The sequence below is a fragment of the Chlorocebus sabaeus genome, chromosome 2 (assembly GCF_047675955.1).
Source record: "Chlorocebus sabaeus isolate Y175 chromosome 2, mChlSab1.0.hap1, whole genome shotgun sequence".
NCBI classification, from domain to species: Eukaryota; Metazoa; Chordata; class Mammalia; order Primates; family Cercopithecidae; genus Chlorocebus; species Chlorocebus sabaeus.
Genome location: NC_132905.1, coordinates 16,348,209 through 16,367,621, shown reverse-complemented (window position 1 = coordinate 16,367,621; position 19,413 = coordinate 16,348,209). Strand labels below are relative to the sequence as shown.

The 19,413-nt window shown below is 47.7% G+C and overlaps 1 pseudogene; it reads left to right on the top strand.

Annotated features, from left to right (window-relative positions):
- Positions 1–3,029: 3,029 nt before the first annotated feature.
- LOC140708602 (spermidine synthase-like) overlaps positions 3,030–19,413 on the top strand; it is a 31,102-nt pseudogene continuing 14,718 nt past the window's right edge.

Here is a 19,413-nt window from a genome sequence, read left to right as displayed (position 1 = left end):
GTTGTCCAGGCTGGAGTGCAATGGTGTGATCTCGGCTCACTGCAACCTCTGCCTCCCAGGTTCAAGCGATTCTCCAGGCTCAGCCTCCTGAGTAGCTGGGATTACAGGTGCGCACCACCACGTCCAGCTAATTTTTTGTATTTTTAGTAGAGACAGGGTTTAACCAAGTTGGCCAGGCAGGTCTCAAACACCTCAGGTGATCCGCCTGCCTCGGCCTCCTAAAGTGCTGGGATTACAGGCGTGAGCCATGGTGCCCGGCCCTCATTTTACTTTGATTACCTCTGCAAAGAAGGTCACATTCTGAGGTACTGGAGGTTAGGATTCCAAGAAAGGAATATTGAAAGGGACACAGTTCAACCCAGGACAGTGAGACATGTGGAAAGGGCCCCAGGTCATGGCTGCTAGAGGATCCGGGGATAATGAGCAGCTAAAGGAAAGAAGGGCTGGAGAAGAGTAGATTTCCACAGGCCTGGGTGCCCTCCCATTTAGGAAGCCTGCCCCAGAAGTGCCTATGTGGGAGCCTTGAAATGCACCTTTCTGGCCCAGGCCAAGGGCTGTGCTATTGTGATGATGTGTGAACCAGAAAACACCCACTGGTGTGCCAGTGACACAGCTCACAGACCCGAGACCGTCCTCTCCTCCCATAAGTGAGTCAGCGAGTTTCAGGATCAGAGCAACGGGACAGGTGACAGGTCAAGGATGTCCCCTCTGCACAGTTCCCAGGGTGTCCAGGGCGGATTAGCTGGGCAGCGAGATCACAGAGCAACCAGGCCCTAAACTGCTCCAATGAGGAGGCAGGACTTTTCCTCCCTGCCCTTTTCAAACTTGCTGTGGTGGATTCCTTTATTTAGTTTGGGGAAGATTGATGATTTCATTATTTGTGGCACTCAGCAATAAATCTCAGAGTCGCAGCTAAAGTGAGCTCTTTCCCCTCGCTGCATTTTCCGCTCTGTTATTCATCATGTTTAATCATTCACTTACCTCAGACCGCTGCCGGCCTTGGGGAGGGCAGCGTATCTTGGACTTGGGACAGTTTGACACTTCAGAGGCTGAGGGGAGGGGACTGCGTTAGGAAGGAACAGGGCTAGGGTGGCTGGGTCATGGCTCAGGGTGGGCGGGAGCCAATGAAGCTTCAACAGAGGCGACAGAATGATCAAGAAAGGGAAGTGACAGCAAAACCCTCCTGGGACCTCAAAGGCTGGCCCTGTTTGCCAAGAAAATCTCTCATAAAAGGGGTGAGACTTAATGCCAAAAAGAAAAGGAGAGAAACGGCCGGAGGGTTCTCTGCCAAGGGAATGTTGAAGAATTTAATTCAAGATGAAATGTGCTCTTGTTTGTGTACAATTAATTTTCTCCCCAAATGAAAGGTTTTGTCTGTCACTCGAGTGTTTCAACAGCAACCGCGTAATTAAGGTAACATGTGCCTCTTCAGTTTGGGAAGCGGCTGTTTGTGTTAACATGTTGGGGAAGGACACATTGCTTGGACTGCTTCCTGGGTCTAAGAAGGTAAAAAACAAAACGAAACACACAAAGAATGGAAGAAAACACCTCCAAATACAGCCTTGGCTCCCGCGGGGTTGATGTCATCCGGAAAATGTGAGCAGGACTTTCCCTGAGAACCAAGAGGCCTGGGCTTCCTGGGATGGGAGGCTGTGAGGAGGAGAACTAAAGACAGTTTCCAGAAACTCTAAAAACGGAGTCATGAATTCAAATGCCCGCGGGGGCCAGGTAGGAGGTGTATGTCCTGGAAGGGGTTGGCTGTAGTGTTTCAACACAAGTGTGTTTTGTTTGCGTAGCACTACACAGCTGTGAATACTTTAGTTCCACAAAGGAGTATGCACTCTCATTTGTGCTGAAATTTATGGATCTCTTAACTCAACTTTCGTGGGTTTCCTTTTTTTTTTTTCCTGCTTTTAGTAAAGAGATGGTGTATTACTTTTCTACTACTGTGTAACAAATTGCCACAAATTTAGGGGTTTAACACAGCAACCATGTCTTATCTCACAGGTTTTCCAACATGATGTGACTGGGTTCTCCTCTGAGGGTCTGACCAGGCTAACATCCGGGTATCTGCCAGGCTGTAGTTCTTATCTGGGACTCAGGTCCTCTTTCAAGTTCCTTGGTTGTTGGTAGAATTCATTTCCTTCCCATGTTTTACATGTGGTCCTCCCTATGTTCAAGCTGGCTATGGGGGGTGGAGTCCTACCCATGCTTTGAATCTCTCTGCCTTCCCTGTTGGCTTTTGAGGGTTCACATAATTATCCTGAGCCCACCTGGATAATCCAGGATAATCTTCCTATTTTAAGGTCAGCTGACTATTTAATCTTAATCACATCTACGGAGTCCCCTTTGTTCTGCAATATAACATCATAATGAAAGCCCCATCTGGTGGTGGAGGTTATGGAGACCAACTCAATGTTGAGAAGTGAAAAACCTGGTGAAAAAGAGACGAGAGATCTGAACAGACATTTTACCAAAGAAGATATCTGAGTGGTAGCCGAGTACATGAAAAGATGCTCAACGTCTTTGTGGATGCAAAGTAAAATCACCATGCGATGCCACGACACACCCAGTAGAACTGCTAAATCGAGAGAGACTGACAAGACCAAGTGTAGGCAAACATTTGGAGCAGACGGAACCCTCCTACATGATGGGTGGCTGTTCCAATGGTATCACCGCTGTGTCAAAACAGCTCCCAGTTTCTTACAAAGTTAAACACACACTTACTGTTTGACCCAGTGATCTCACTCCTCACTATTTATCCAAAACAAATGAAAACATATGTCCACACATAGCAGCTTTATTCATCACAAAACAACACAAAGGCACATCACCCGGCGAGTGGGTAAACACACCAGTGTATGCAGTTACAATGGAATATGATACTACTCAACAGCAATGCAAAAGAAATGATTTACCGCTAAAAGCAGCAGGAATGGAGTTCAAAAGTATGATGCAGCCGGTCCCAGTGTGCTGTGGCTCCACGTGGCCTGTAGTCCCAGGTCCGTGGCCCACATTGCCTGCCTGCCATGGAGCCTGACCCTAAGGGCCCTGCTGCCCGCGGCCTCACTGCCCTCCCCAAGGGCTGGTTCCACCAGACGTGCAGCCTGTAGTCTGGGCAGGCCTTGTCTCTGCTCCACGACCAGCACTCGCACTCCCAGAACCTCCTTGTCTTCTGCAGTAAAACCTACAGCAATGTGCTGGTGTTGGATGGCATCATTCTGGGCACAGAGAGGGATGAGTTCTGCTGCCAGGAGATGGTAGCCATCCTGCCTCTCTGCAGCCACCCCAACCCACGAAAGCCACTCCAACCACGACCACTGCGGGCAGAGATGGCTATCTTGCACGAGGTGGGGAAGCACCTCTGCCTGGAGTCTGTGGTCCAGTGTAACATTGACAAGGACGTCATCCAAGTCTCTCCGAAGTTCCTGCCAGGCACGGCCAGTTGCTACTCTAGTTCAAAGCTGACCCTTCATGTGGGTGACCGTTTTGAGTTCATGAAGCAGAACTAGGATGCCTTCGACGTTATCACTGACTTCTCAGACGTTATCACTGACTTCTCAGAGTTCATGAAGCAGAACTAGGATGCCTTTGACGTTATCACTGACTTCTCAGACCACATGGGCCCGGCTGAAAGCCTCTTCAAGGAAGCCTATTGTCAGCGGATGAAGGTGGCCCTGGCGGAGGACGGCATTCTCTGCTGCCAGAGAGCGCGCCAGTGGCTGCACCTTCACCTCATAAGGAGATGCGGCAGTTCTGCCAGTTGCCGTGGTGGGCTACACCGACTGCATGGTCCCCATCTACCCCTACAGCCAGACGGGCTTCATGCTGTGCAGCAGAACATGAGCACCCATGTCTGGGAGCCCGTGCAGCACCCGACACATCAGCAGGTGGGGCAGATGCAGCTGAAATGCCACAGCCCAGACGCGCACCGCACAGCCTTTGTGCCACCTGAATTTGCCTGCACGGCCCTGAATGGTGTGAGCTGAGCCCCACTGCCACCACCACCACCACCTGGGACCTCGGACAAGGGAGTCTCCAGGGTGCCTGGGTGCCTCCAGCCCTGGGCCAGACCTCCCGCCGGCTCTCACCGATCAACCGAGTGTTACAGGCCTCAGAATGCTGCCCGGCCTGCCCTGCTGGGTGGACTGTCTGTCTGTGTGTCTCTGTTGCTCTGTGTGGCATTCAGCCTCCAAGCCTATACCAGCTGTGCACAGCGCTGTCTCTCTCACTTCTGTTACCCTCTTCACTCACCAAACACATGTATTAACAACAACAACAACAACAACAACAAGAAGAACAAAATAGTATGTTTAGGAAGAAGCCAGGCACAATGTAGGTTCCATTTGCATGCAATTCTAGAAAATTCAAAACAAAATTGACAAAGAGTACTGGTTGCCAGGAGCTGATAGTGGAGAGAAGAGATTGACTGCCAAGGGGCGGGAGAGAACATTTTTGGGATGAGGGAACATTCTGGATTACGATTGTTATGGTGGTTATTTATATGACTGCATACAATTGTCAAAACTCAACAAAATGTTCACTTAAAATTGGTGGCTTTTATTATATGCAAATTATACCCCCGTAGAACTGACATTATATCATTACTCTAATGGAAAAATCAGTGCTCCCTGCCAAAATTTCAGGCAGCTGTAAAAAGAAATGCATATATGTGGCTGGGCGCAGTGGCTCACTCCTGTAATCCCCACACTTTGGGAGGCCGAGGTGGGTGGATCACTTTGAGCTCAGGAGTTAGAAACTAGCCTGGGCAACATGTCAAAACCCCATCTCTACAAGAAATACAAAAATCAGTCAGGCATAGTGGCTTGTGCCTGTCGTTGCAGCTACTTGGGAGGCTAAGGCTGGAGGATTGCTTGAGCCTGGGAAGTGAAGGTTGAAGTGAGCTGAGATTGCGCCACTGCACTCCAGCCTGGGTGACAGAGTGAGACCCTGTCACACACACACAACCACACACCCAGGAAATACATACACGTAAAAAGTATATGAACAGTATATAAAAAGAAAACAGACATCCCGGGTGTTGTGTGTGCCTCCCTGCATCCCCCAAACTCATACTATGGCTTACTAGTCTCTAGATTCCAGCTGTGGGTTACATCTGAAGAGCCCCCTATTGCCCCCCATGGATGACCAAAGCTGTATAGATTGTGACTATGGAGGTATTTTTATGCATTGTAGAATCAGCTTAGTATGTGAAATGGTAGATGTTATTCAAGGGTGCGAGTCTAAACCCACAATTGGAGGTTTGTTCAGTGAGAAGTGATTATACACATGGTCTGTCAAATGGAACCACACTTTGTGCCTCCAGGACTTCGCACATACTGTTCCCTCTGCTGGGATTGCTCTTCCTGAGGCTCTTTGACCAGTCAGTTTCTTCTCTTTCTTGGGATTTTGGCATCAAAGCAGTCTCAGAAAAGCCCTCCCTGACCACCAGCCATGCTAATGCAGCCCCCGCCCCAATTACTCTCTGACTCAAAGCCATGCTCATGTTTTTTCGAAGTCTTTTCCTAACTAGCTTGTTTATTGATTTAACTTTTTTTTTTTTTTTCAGAGATAGTGTCTCACTCTATTTTCCAGTCTGGAGTACAGTGGTGTGATCACAGCTCATTGCAACCCTGAACTCCTGGCCTTAATAAAGGGATCCTCTCACCTCAGCCTTCTGAGTGGTTAGAACTACACACGGTTGTTTTTTTTAATCTAAATTTTTTTTAAATTTATTTTTTGTAGAGATGGGGGTCTTGCTATGTTGTCCAGACTGGCCTGGAACTCCTGGCCTCAAACAATCTTCCTGCCTTGATTTTTCAAAGCACTGGGATTACAGGTGTGAGCCATCGTGTCTAGCCGCTGATTTAAATTCTTGAGTGTAGATTTTCTTCCCAACCAGACCATAAGCCCCATGAGGTTAAAGCCAGGTCTGGACCATCCCATGCAGTTTCTCCACAGCCTTGAGTGGGAGCAGTCACAAAGCAGACTGGATCAATTTTCTATTGCAATGTAATAAATTGCCATAAACTTGGCAGCTTAAAACAATGTGCTTTTATGATCTCACAGTTTCTGGGGATGAGAAGTCTGGGCATGGCTTAGTCAGGCCCTCTGATCAAGGTCTCAAAGGCGGCAATCAGAGTGTTGGCTGGGGCTGGGGTCTCATTTGAGGCTTGGCTCCTCTCCTGTGGTGTTGGAAGAATTCATTTCCTTATAGCTATAGAACTCACAGCAGCTTGCTTCTTCAAGGACACTGGGAGAGCATGTCTCTGGCTTCAAATCTCTGCCTTCAAAAAGCCTGATATTCTCTTTTAAAGAGCTCACTTGATTAGGTCAGGCTCAACTGAGATAATCTCTCTTTGGATGAACTCAGGGTCAACTGATTAGGGACCTTAATTACATCTGCAAAGTTCATCTTTGCCACACGACATAATCTAATCACAGAAGTGAAATCTCATCCTATCGACAAGTCCCACCTACATGCAAAGAGAGGGTGTTATACCGGATGTGTTCGCTGTGGGGATGGAAATCTTGCGGGCCATCTAGAAAATTCTGCCTACAACATGGGCTCTCAATACATTTGTTGAATGGATAAAACACCTGCCCTTCCAAATGCCTTCCTTTGTTTCAGATATTTCCTTTGCCAGGAGTTCTTTCCATCTTGCTGCCAACTTTGCTTGTCAAAATCTCCTTTATCCTCTGGCTCAGATTCCCTTCTCATTCATGACTTCCTCACTGTTTCAGGCAGACAAAGGTTAGGATTTACCTTCCTCACTACATATGTGAGGCCAGATGGTTTCTTAGTTGTAACATTCCTATGTAGAGACACACATGTACATTTACATAAAAGGGATCACATGACTCCTGCTGGAGTGTGGACACTTTTTTCTTCTCCACCCTTCCCCTCACATCTGCCCCTCCATCTCCAAATATAACTTGTATTAAAAAAAAAACAAAAAACCAGCATATCCTTCCATGTTTTCCTTTGTATTTCTATAACCCCATAACCCTGCAAAGCTCATTTCTTTCTCTAGAACTCCTTTCTCTTTCTCTCTGTTTCTCTCTCTCTCTCTCACACACACACACAAAGGTATAAAAGGAACCTTTTTTTAAGGGAGAATGAGTCATTGTTTTGGAAAAATGGTATTGTATGACATACATTTTTCTGCATCTTGATTTTCTCACTCAATATCTTGTAGGAATATCTTCAAGTCATCTTGTATAGTTCCAAATTAAAGTTAGTTCCTTACAACAGATGTGCATTATGTCACGAAGTTTATATACTCACAAAGTACTTAGCCATTCCCCTAGTAATGGGAATTTGTTTGCTTCTGGTTCTGCACCACTATGAACGACGTTGCAGTAAAAGTATCTTTGTACATTTTGGTACAAATAGGATGGATTTTCAACGGTTCAAGAGCTGGGTACATACACAGGGTATATGCACTTTTAACAATTTTACTAAATGCTGCCAGATTGCCTTCAGAAGAGATTGTATATTCCACATTTCTACTAGACTGTAGGAAAGTATATTTTCCCCACAGCCCAGCTGCAATAGGATTTATGGCACTTTTACATTTTTGCCAGTGTGCTAGGCATAAAGCCATAACTTAGAGTTGAATATGAAATTTCTTGAATGCTGAGGAATTCAAACATCTTTTCTTTTCCTTTACTTTCTTCTGTTTTTCCTTTTTCTTCCTTCCTCCCTCTTTTCCTCCCATCTTTCCTTAATTTTCTTTTTTTAATATTGAGATTTGCTCTTCTGGGAACGGTCTCTTTATAACCTTTGCCTCTTTCTGGTTAGTAAGAGCTCTCTGCATGTAATAGAAATTAACCCTTTATCTTATCATTTGCTTTACAATAATTTTGCAGATTTATAGTGTATATGTATATTTTATTTACATAATCTTACAATGTACAAAATTTTAATATTCAAATATGCTTTTTTTTTTCTTTTATTGCTTCAGGATTTCCATTCTTGGTTTGTAAGATATCCCTAACCTTTAGATTATATCTGTAGAATCCTAGATTTTCTTGCAAAATTTTAATTTTACTTCATACAATGAAATCTTCAACTTGTTAGAATTTAGCTTCATAGAAGACATGAGATAGGGATGCATTTTAGTTTCAGCCTTAATTTTCTGGCAAATAGGAAACCAGTTGTTCTGGCATCATTTGCTAAACAAGTTATCCTTTTCCTATGCAAATAAATTCCTGTCTTAAGTTACCTGGTGGTTTCTCGAGAGCTCAGTGAGCATTGTGAATGTTGGGTATAAGTTTTGTTTTCTCTCTAACCAGCTTGAGTGAACAGAACATCCTGGGGTGCCTCTGTTTAGTTTGTTTACTCATTCATTTGACATTAGTTGTCATCTATTATGTAAAAAGTATATGAACAGTATATAAAAAGAAAACAGACATCCCGGGTGTTGTGTGTGCCTCCCTGCACCCCCCAAATCCACACTATGGCTTACTAGGCACTGGATTCCAGCTGTGGGTTACATCTGGAGAGCCCCCTATTGCCCCCCACAGATGACCAAAGCTGTATAGATTGTGACTATGAAGATATTTGTTATGCATTGCAGAATCAGCTTAATATGTGAAATGGGCTAAAAAAACATGCTCATTCTATGTCCTCAAGGTCTTTTTGGTTGAATACGAGATATAAGAAAAGTATAGGAGGTCTTTGTCAACCAAGAAAAATAGTCCCTTAAAGTCAATTTACTTAAGACAGGGACACCATATTTCAAAATAAAGAGTGGGAAAAGTGACTGAGACTTTATCTTGAATAGTCAAATGAAAAGTTTTAGAGAAAGTGTATTTCTTATCTCTAACAAAATTGATGCTATAATTGCAACGAAGGGAGGCGTTGATTTGGGGCTATCGTTTTCCTATAAATCCCCTGCACTTCATGTTCAATGTTCACAGTTCTCTAAAAGAAATTCAGCTTTGCAAAATATTTCATAGCTCATTCATTTCCATGAAGGACTCAATTCTTTTGTACACAAATAATTCTCTTTTTAAGTACCCATCAGGTAGTGTGTCGTTAACTGGTGTAATTGCCATGTCTTCATGTGCCCATGGCTTCATGAGCTGTTCTCACTAATTTCACTTTCATGAAATTCACGAAATCCCATCGTCTTTGCAAGATGTGCATTTCCATTTGGCACTGGTTTTCATCTACTTGCGTTATGTGCACAGATGTTTTCATGTCACCCTCAGGAAGCCTGGCCTCTGAGGACCTGTTGGGGCTGGCACAGGGGAGACAAGTGCAGCTGAGACTGCAGAGGTGGATTTTGGAGATGAATGTGATAAGCAGCCAGTTCATTAGTGAACTCTTGGACTGTGATGGCGTCATCTCTCTATGCTACTTTGTAATAACTGTGGGGGCTCCATTCATAAAGATTTGGACCATATGAACGCCTTTATACAAAATCTATAATCTGCAAAATAGGAGAGAAATATTGCTGGAACACTCTGGGAGTTCTGAGAGGTGAGTGGTTACGGCTGGGTGGGAGGCTCATGGGGAACTGGTGACGGGGTTTGCAGGAGTGGCAGCAGCCAGCTAAGTGGTTCTTGAGGGATGAGTTGGGTTTGGCTGTGCAGAGGGCATTCTAGCCAAAGGGAACAGCATGAGCAGATGCAGAGAGGAAGACACGAAGAGCAACATACGGGTCTCCTTTCAAGGAAGGATTTGCTGCTGGGCTGCAGTGGCATATGGTCAGCAGACGGTCTCCAGCTGGCAGCTGGAACCGCCTCTACCGTAATCAGCGTCTCCCCCTGCCTGGCCTGACCCCCACTTCCTTTCACAAGTGTTGATCCCTAAAAACAACTCCCACTGAAAACTCCATCTCAGTCTCTGCTTCTGGAGACCCCAGCCCAAGGCAAGAGCAGTGGGTTGGTGTGGGGGCTACCGTGGGGGATCCACGTGGTCCAGTTCCAACAGCAGGAGTCCCCACCTGATTCCAGGTTTTCATCCTTAAGCCCATGCATTCCTCAGATCGAGGGGTTCCACGGTTGATGAAAAGTATCATGTGTCATGTTTTGGGGATTTTGATGTGATTTGCCTGTGACATCAGGAGTAGCCTTTTATTTTTTATTTTTAAATGCTTATTTCTGTGCCCAACCCAGACCTTTAACTGATGTCCAGGTTCATGCATTCAGCTATGGTTGGGCTCTCTCCAACTCAAATAGTCGTGGGTTTCCCTCGCCACCTCCTCCCTGTATCCCCCACCTCCATGATGGCCCCTCTTCCTGCCCAGGTGCTCAGGCCGGCATGGCCAGCTCCTCTTCTCCCCTGACACCCATCCTCTGACCGCTCAGCACCTCTGTCCATCTGCTGTCCACACGGACCGATTCCTGCACTCTGGCCTCCTGTCTTCTCCTGCAGCAGTCCCTGCCTGGCTGCTCTTGGAGGATGATCACACCGCGGCCCTCCCTGGTCTCCCTGCTTAACCTCCACTGCAGTCTATTCTATTCAACGGTTCAGATCAGCCACACCCTGCACCAAGCCCGGGTCTCCAGCCTTGCTCTGTGCAACCACAGCCTTTCCTCAGTCAACCAGTCAACAGGGCCCTGAGCCTCTGGCGCCGTCCACTTGTCGGTCTCTTTCCTGCTTCTCTCCCATGTCCCCTCACTCTGTTCAAGCCAGAAGCTTCCCGCCTTGGGGTCTTACCCTCTGCCCCGTCTGCCCTGGGATGCTCCTCTCTGGGACATCTGCCAGCTGCACCCTCACTGCCTAGGCACCTGCTGCAAGGCCCCCTTCTCCGGGGGCTCCTCTGATGTCCATGAGCAATCACAGCCCCCCACCGCCACCCCCTCCCTTCCCAGGTGCAGTGCACTTCCCTGAAGAGCTTCCTGAAGCCAGGGGTCTCTGTCTGTTTTGTTCTTTGCTGTGGCCAGAGACTACAACTGTGCCTGCAGCACAGTTGGCCCTGCTTAAATATGCGCTGAGTGAGTGACGCCTCCTGGGTCTGCCTCTGCAGGCTTCTGAGATGGATATTTGGCATCTTTAAAGAACCCAGATCACCCCTGATTTGGCTGATGCAGACCCGAACTCCTGCTGCTTCTGGGCTGACTCCAAAGCTTGTTGATGCTGTTTGTGGCCGAGTTGGTGCTCCCAACAGCAGCAACTCTGGAGAGGGGTTCAGACCGCTGATAAAAGCTCCCATTACACCAGGTGTTTTTTCTGATGCTTCTGTACAGCTACCCTTTGATGTTACAGTCATGAATCCTGATGGCAGAGCAACGATAATGGTGCCTATTACCCCCGGCGTCTCACTCGATAGGATGACCAAGAGCCCACAAATCGCTCCTGAGTGTACCTCTAGCAACATTTTTCTTTTTTTTGAAACGGTTCCACCTGGTTTGTTCAGGAGAAGAAACAACAGATATGTGTATTTTCATTTCTTCCTTTGGTGGAGGAGTCACAATTGTTTTGGAAGTTGTCCAACTGCCCCAGACCCCAGTCACAGACTCTTGACCATCTGCCCCATCCTTGAAAGCAAAGCGTCCATCTCCACATCTCCAGCACCAGCACAGGGCCAGGCAGGAGATAGGGCTCAAAGCAAAGTGTGTCTGTGGGCCACCCGAGTGAGGTTAGATGGGAGCCTGGACCACTGGCCTGCAGGAGGGCCCGAAGTCTGCGTGAGTCTGCTTCTTTCCCTGGGGGAGGTTCAGCCCCGACGCCGTGGCCAGGATTGCTGCAGAAGGAGCGTCCACCTGGCTCATCGCAGCCTGGAGTGAGGCTTGTGATGTCTCTTCCCCCTTCGTGCTGAGTTTGAGTTAGGTGCTTGGTTAAGGTGCTGGCCATCAGATTTCTCTGCTGTAAAGGATCCCTTTCCCTTTGAAATTGCCAAATAACATGTGTGGTGATATTTTGGGACCTTGTGGACATGCTGTTTGTCAAAATCTTTCCCTCAGTGTTTTGCATCCACTGATGGTCTATATACAATGATTACATTGAAGGTTGCAAATGGTCTCACACATTTACCAGCCGGCCTTCCTCCAGGAATAACAGTCCCTTCTCTCGGTCACTATTTTCAGTGTGGTTATGGACTCAGGGAATCTTTTTCACTCCGTGCATTCACAGCCACCACTGAAACTGTTTTATGTTCTTACATTCCGACATCTGGCCAGCGGGAGCCCCATTCTTCCAGCTTCTATTTTGTGACTTGTTCTGATTGTCCCCCTTTGAGGACTTTCTGATTTTCTGGTACAAGATGAAATCTTAACAACATGTCAATATCATGAGAAACAAACGAGGAGGGTGCACTGTTCTAGGAGATGGGTCATGACAACCAAAGATAATGCGTGATTATCCATCGGATCCCAGAATGAGGAAAAAAAGTTCTAAATTTGGACTGTATAACCCAGGGGTGTACAATCTTTTGGCTTCCTTGGGCCACACTGGAAGAAGAAGAATTGTCTTGGGCCACACATAAAATACACTAACACTAACAATAGCGGATGAGTTTTTTTAAATTGCCAAAAAAAAACTCATAATATTTTAAGAAATAAATTTGTGTTGGGCTGCATTCAAAGCCATCCTGGGCCACATGTGGCCTGCAGGCCGTGGGCTGGACAAGCTTGGTATAAGCTGTATTTCTACATCAACATTACATTATTGGAGGTGAAAATGGTTTGGAGACTCTAGATCTTTTTTTTTTTTTTTGCACTTGTTCACTAGGCTGGAGTGCAATGGTATGATCTCGGCTCACTGCAACCTCCACCTCCTGGGTTCAAGTGATTCTCCTGCCTCAGCCTCCCAAGTAGCTGGGACTACAGGCATGAGCCACCACGCCCGGCTAATTTTGTATTTTTGATAGAGGCAGCGTTTCTCCATGCTGGTCAGGCTGGTCTCGAACTCTCAACCTCAGGTGATCCGCCTGCCTTGGCCTCCCAAAGTGCTGGGATTACAGGTGTGAGCTACCGTGCCCAACCTTGTAATAATTTTTTAAAAATTATTTTTAAATTATTTATTTATTTGTTTATTTTTTGAGACAGAGTCTTGCTCTGTCGCCCAGGCCAGAGTGCAGGGGCGTGATCTCGGCTCACTGTAAGCTCCGCCTCCCTGGTTCACGCCATTCTCCTGCCTCAGCTTCCCAAGTAGCTGGGACTACAGGCGCCTGCCACCATGCCCAGCTAATTTTTTGTATTTTTAGTAGAGACAGGGTTTCACCGTGTTAACCAGGATGGTCTCAATCTCCTGACCTCGTGATCCACCCGCCTCGGCCTCCCAAAGTGCTGGGATTACAGGCATGAGCCAACATGCCTGGCCAGATCATTTTATAAGAACACATACACTGAAGTGTTTAGGTAAGAAATATGTTATTTGTGCCATACTTCTGAGTGGTTTACCCAGAAAACATGAGTAAAATACACATACATGTTATAAATAATACACACAGAGACGGAAGCCAGCATGCTGCAGTGTTGCCAGCTGCTGACTGAAAAGAAGAGAAGGTGGTATGCGGGCATTCACTGCACTACCATTCAAACTTTTGTTGTTTTTTTTTTTTGAGATGCAATCTCGCTCTTTAGCCCAGCCAGGCTGCATTGAAGTGGCGGGATCTTGGCTCACTGCAACGTCCATCCCCCCGGGTTCAAGTGATTTTCCTGCCTCAGCCTCCTGAGTAGCTGGGATTACAGGCATGAGCCACCACGCCCCAGCTAATTTTGTGTATTTTTAGTAAAGATGGGGTTTTGCCATGTTGGCCAGGCTGGTCTCGAACTCCTGACCTCAGGTGATCTACCCTCCTTGGCCTCCCAAAGTGCTGGGATTACAGGTGGGAACCACCATGCCCAGCCAAAAGTTTTCTATAGCTTTCACATTTTTCCAAATAGTAAGTTGGAGAAAATAAAAATAAAATCAAATAAATCAGACAAGAAACACGTATTGAGGTTGGAGACAAACCTTTGGCCCTTTGACTGCTCTGTAAATATATCTCCTATCACTGCTGCCTGTGTGAGCTATTGAAAGCAGACCCTTTTTTTTTTTTTTTTTTTCCTGACTGAAGGATAAATGTGGACAGGCTGAAAAGCAATTGTCTCTCTGTCACTCAGGAGAAGGATAATAAAGCAAAGAGGAGGGAGGAAGGAAAGGAGGGAAAGAAAAAATGAAGGAAAGGTGGGAGGCAGGATGGAAGGAAAGGATTTATCGATTAGCATGTCTGAACCAGGCACTGTGTTAGGTACTTGCTTTTACATTATTCATCTCCTTCCAATGACAACCTTTAAGACACAAGAAAATCAGGGCTAAGAGAAGCCAGAAACCTGTCCCTTGGCCACAAAATAAACACTGGGCATCTCAAATAATGATGTTCAGCAAAGAAATATGATTAAGCTAATTAGCCATAAGCTGATATTGGTGGAAAGCTTCCTGGACATAGAGATTTAAAAAATCCTTGGCTGGGCATGGCAGCTCATGCCTATAATCGCAGCACTTTGGGAGGCCTAGGCTTGAGCCCAGGAGTTTGAGACCAGCCTGGGCAACATAGTGAGACTCTGTCTCAAAATAAGAAAGTTAGCTGGGTGTGGTGCTGTGCAACTGTAGTCCCAGCTACTTGGGAGGCTGAGGTGTTAGGATCCCTTGAGCCCAGAAGATGGAGGCTGCAATGAGCCATGACTGTACCACAGCACTCTAGCCTGGGTGACTTAGTGAGACCCTGTCTCAAAGTAAAAATAAAAGCAAAAAATAAAAAAACCTGACCAAGGTTTATCTGTTTGTAAAAGGAAACTTTGTAGCAGGAAGGGTTGTGTCCCTTGAGCTGAAACACAGGTAGGGACAGCCTGGCCTTCTCACCTAAGTTGAACCTTGGCCCAGTGGGAAGACCTTGGAAAGCAGGTGCTGTCTCCTTTGCTTCTTACACAGTTGGTGGGACATGACCCTGGCAGGACCTTCGCCATCAGGGAGCTCCACCTCTTGCTTGACAGTGAGGAGCAGAAGCCCCTGGGGGACTTGGTGGCTGGGGTGAACCCTGAGTGGAGGGTGGGGCCGGTCTGGGCACAGCTTCCCCACCCCTGACCAGCCCTTTACAGGGTTCAGAGCTCCACGGGCAAAAACTCAGGGGCTTCCTCTGCAATTTGAAGATGCCCCCGAGAAAGAATCTTAGGCACAGGAAGGCTTTGCCCAGTGCTTTGTTACAGTGGGGTCCGCGGCTGGGTGTGGAAATTAGGGTGAGTGGTGGGAATATATTGCCCCTTCCCCAGCCCCAGCTACCCAGGACACCTGCAACTCTGGGAGGGAAGGACGCTTTTGCAAACTTAAACAGCACTGACAAGGACTCTTTCTGATTGCTCTCCAGTGAGACATGAGTAAATTAGCTAATTAAGGCAGCTCCACTGAATACATTCTACATGCAGGCAATTTGCTGTTTACTTCCCACACAGACAAAGAAACAAAAATAGGAACTAAATCAACATCTCAGAAAGAAAAAATACCTTTGATGAATGAATTATAATTAAAGATTTCTTGATTATTGAAAGTGTGTGAAATGGTTCTCACCCCAAGGTCAAAAAGTTAATAGCCCCCGTCCGAACCAAAGTGTTCATCATTCATTCAGGAAAGTATTTGTTCAGCACCTGCGATGTGCCAGGCCTGTGGCTGGGCCTGATGATGAAATGGTGGGGAAGGCAGAGCAAAGGAGGATTTTTTTTTTTTTTTTTTTTTGAGACGGAGTCTTGCTCTGCCGCCCAGGCTGGAGTGCAGTGGCCGGATCTCAGCTCACTGCAAGCTCCGCATCCCGGGTTTACACCATTCTCCTGCCTCAGCCTCCTGAGTAGCTGGGACTACAGGTACCCGCCACCTCGCCCGGCTAGTTTTTTGTGTTTTTTAGTAGAGATGGGGTTTCACCATGTTAGCCAGGATGGTCTCGATCTCCTGAACTCGTGATCTCCCCGTCTCGGCCTCCCAAAGTGCTGGGATTATAGGCGTGAGCCACCGCGCCCGGCCGCAAAGGAGGATATTAATCAAATAGTCAAACAGATGAGACAGATCAGAGCCACTCTGTCCACATTTCCTGGGGTCTGGCATCTCTTGAGATTCTGGTAACAACAGGCCAGGAAGGAGGCAGACACTGTTTGTACAAAGAACACAGACTTGGTAGATGGGACTTGCTGGCAGTTGAAACCTCACAAGGTGATGCCTTCGATGTTTTAGATGCTCTTTTCTGAGGCCTCATGGACAGTTCTGGACCAGGCAGGAATGACTGACCGTCATGCCACAGTGGGGACAAAAGAGATAGGGTCTGGGGCAGAGTGGACAGTCCAGGGGGTTGAGGAGTGTCAGTGGAGGAAGGGAGAAAGTGACCAGGGTGAATGGAGAAGAGGGTGGGGCCAGGTTCCTGCCGGCCGAGGTGGGGTTTTGTGGTTCTCCCTGACAGCTTGGGACCAAGGTGCATTCCCATGAATGAGCTTTGGGGGCAAGTGGCCAGAGAACTCCCATCCCACCCCGTTCCTGTGTCACAGTGAGGAGACCACATGGGGGGGATGTGTTGCCTGAATCCCGGTGAAGTACTGACTGTTCGCTGTTTCTTCTTTGTGTGTGCCTGGATGGCAAAGGAGAGGCCTATTTTATTGCAAAGCGTTGCACTCCTCTCCTCTCTGATGAGTGCATTCAGCCAGAATGTGCATTCTCACATGTCTGAGATCCCTGAACTACGTGGTGACCAACTACTCCCAAGAAAATTGCTCTAGTTCTTAGGACAGTCCTTGGACACAGTGAGCATTCAGTAAACATCTGTGGACCCACTGAATGCGTGTCTCAGGACTCAGGCAGGGGCACTGTAGGGGACGGTGCTGTTGGCTTCCCGCTCAGAAGCTAAGCAGCGTCAGGCCTGGCTGGTACTTGGGTGGGAGACCGCCTGGGACGGTGCTGAGGAGCAGGAGTGGTGTCAGCATAGGGGCTTTGGGATTCAGGGTCCACTTCTAGGGAAGCAGGTGAAGAGGAGGCAGCTGGGGCCTGGATATTGGAGCCCCTGGTTAGGGTGCCCCAAATTTCATAGATTTGATAACAAGTGCCTCCCTTCAAAGTGAGGGCCATGGGTGGGTATGACTGCAGTGGGTGCTAGTTAAAAAAAGTGTAAACAGCTCTTCTGAGAAAAAAGCCTCCAACAACCCTGATTTGTAGCAATTGCCAGTTTCCCTGGTGTAACTATTCCCACCATGGCTGATTTCAAGCTGCCAAAGATGTAGCCACCCATTGTCAAAGCTCCTGAACATTTCACAGTTGGCTCTCAGAGCCGGCTGCCTGCACTCCACTGGGTGTGAGGGACTGTCTGGTGCCTACTGGGGGTCTCACAGTGGATGTGGGGTGGGTGCACCACGGGGCTGTGGGTGAGCCTGTATATCTCGCCGTGCGATGGGCAGCATTACTTGAATCACCCACAAAGTCCAGCAGTGAGGACCTGGCAGATGTAGACCAATGAACACTGAAGAAGTGGAACCAGCAGGGATGAGGATGAAGCAGGATCTCCCATGGGGAATGGAGACCATGTCAGGAGGAAGAGACGGCCCTGTGGAGGCTCTGGAGCCCGTAACGGTTTTTGAAAATGACTCCTTTGATCAGGCTGCAAAACTCAAATTGGGTGGGGGGGAAGAGGTTGACTGTGGCTACAATTTTATCAGCAGAATTATGTGGAAAAATGAGAACTTGATTCATTCTTTGATTAAGAATTAGGGCACAGGCTGGGCACAGTGGCTGAGGCCTGTAATCTCAGCACTTTGGGAGGCCAAGGTGGGAGGAACATGAGGTCAAGAGATGGAGACCAGCCTGGCCAACATAGTGAAACCCCATCTCTACTAAAAATACAGAAATTAGCTGGGCGTGGTGGCGTGTGCCTGTAGTCCCAGCTCCTTGGGAGACTGAGGCAGAAGAATCACTTGAACCCAGGAGGTGGAGGTTGCAGTGAGCCAAGATCACGCCACTGCACTCCAGCCTGGCGACAGAGTGAGACTCTCAAAATGAAACAAAACAAGAATTAGGGCACATTTGCCACTATAACCTAAATGTTGAATAGGAGAGAAAAACTTATTTTCACCAATTTAATTTCATATTTTTTGATAAAGCTCTAGTTAAGCTTTTTTCTTTTCTTTCTCGTTTTTTTTTCTTTTTTTTTTTCGGAAGAGGTGGTGAGTACGTGGCTGACAGCAGTGGCCCTGGTGCAGGGTGACCTGATCCAGTCCTGCTGATGCCAATTTCTACACGAGCAACGACCTTTCTGTGCCTCTGTGTTTTCATCTGGAAAATGGGGCGGTGATGCAGTAGTGCCTGTGTTTTGGAGAGTACATGATTTAATACACATGGAGTACAGGGAACAGCGCCTGGCCTAAAGTGAATCCAAGGTAAATGTTTGTTAAGTAAATCACAAAGCATTTGTTGCGAAACTGGTACTAAATTTAATTGAACGTACCTTGAATGGGCTTTTTAGTTGTATGGGTTGTCCTCGGATAACAATGGCCTTGTTTCATTACACGTGGTCCTGGCTGGGAAGAAAAGACACCACAGTGTGATAAGAGGGGCCTTGGGGAACCTGACCTGGGCCCTGGGCCAGGGTGAGGAGGTGATGAGGACACAGGAGAATCCCCCAAGGAGGTGACATTCATCTGAGACCTGACAGGTGATGAGGCCTCTGGAGGTAACTGGGTGAGGATTGGGGTGGGGGTGAGGGCACATTCCAGGAGGAGGGGCCAGCACGTGCCAAGGCCTTGAGGTTCCGGGAAGTCTGGTCTGTCCAAGGCCAGCAGAAAGGCCATGACCGAGTGGACACAGGAGTGAGTGGTGGAAGGTGCTACTGGAGGGGGTCAGGGACCCGTGGGGATTTGGACGTCATCCTGAGGGCCAAGGGCAGCCTCTGTGGTGTGATGGGTCTGATCTTTCTCTTTGGACGTCCCCATGGGAGGGCCTCCTTGTCTAGGGCTGACCCTTTCCTCCCCATTCCCACCCTGGCCTGTTTCACAGGTAAGAACTTGCGTGGGAGGGGAGACCTCTGTTTTATGGCCTTGGCCACATCTCAGGAGAAAATCTGAGAAGACTGATTTTCAGGAAATGCTTGGCTGGGAACTCTGCCATGGGAAGCGGGCGTCTGAGAGCCAGGTCAGTGATGCTGTCTTGTACTTGCGACTGAACTGGAGGCAGGGCAGCCAGGAGAAGCCCCAGGACCCTCCTGATTCATGCGGGTGTATGCAGGGACCCACCAAGGGGTCAGAATGAAGGCATCTGGCTTCGGGAGCATCCAGTGGGAAGCATCCCAGGCCAGGAAGTGCAGATTTTACTGGAGCTGTAGGTTTTCATGAGGAACTTGGGGGGTCACTCAGTCATCTCTCTGCAAACAGCTGCCTGCCCATGGTGAACATCTAGGTCCCAGGGCTTCTCCTGGCTGCCCTGCCTCCGGTTCAGTCCCAAGAACAAGATGGTGT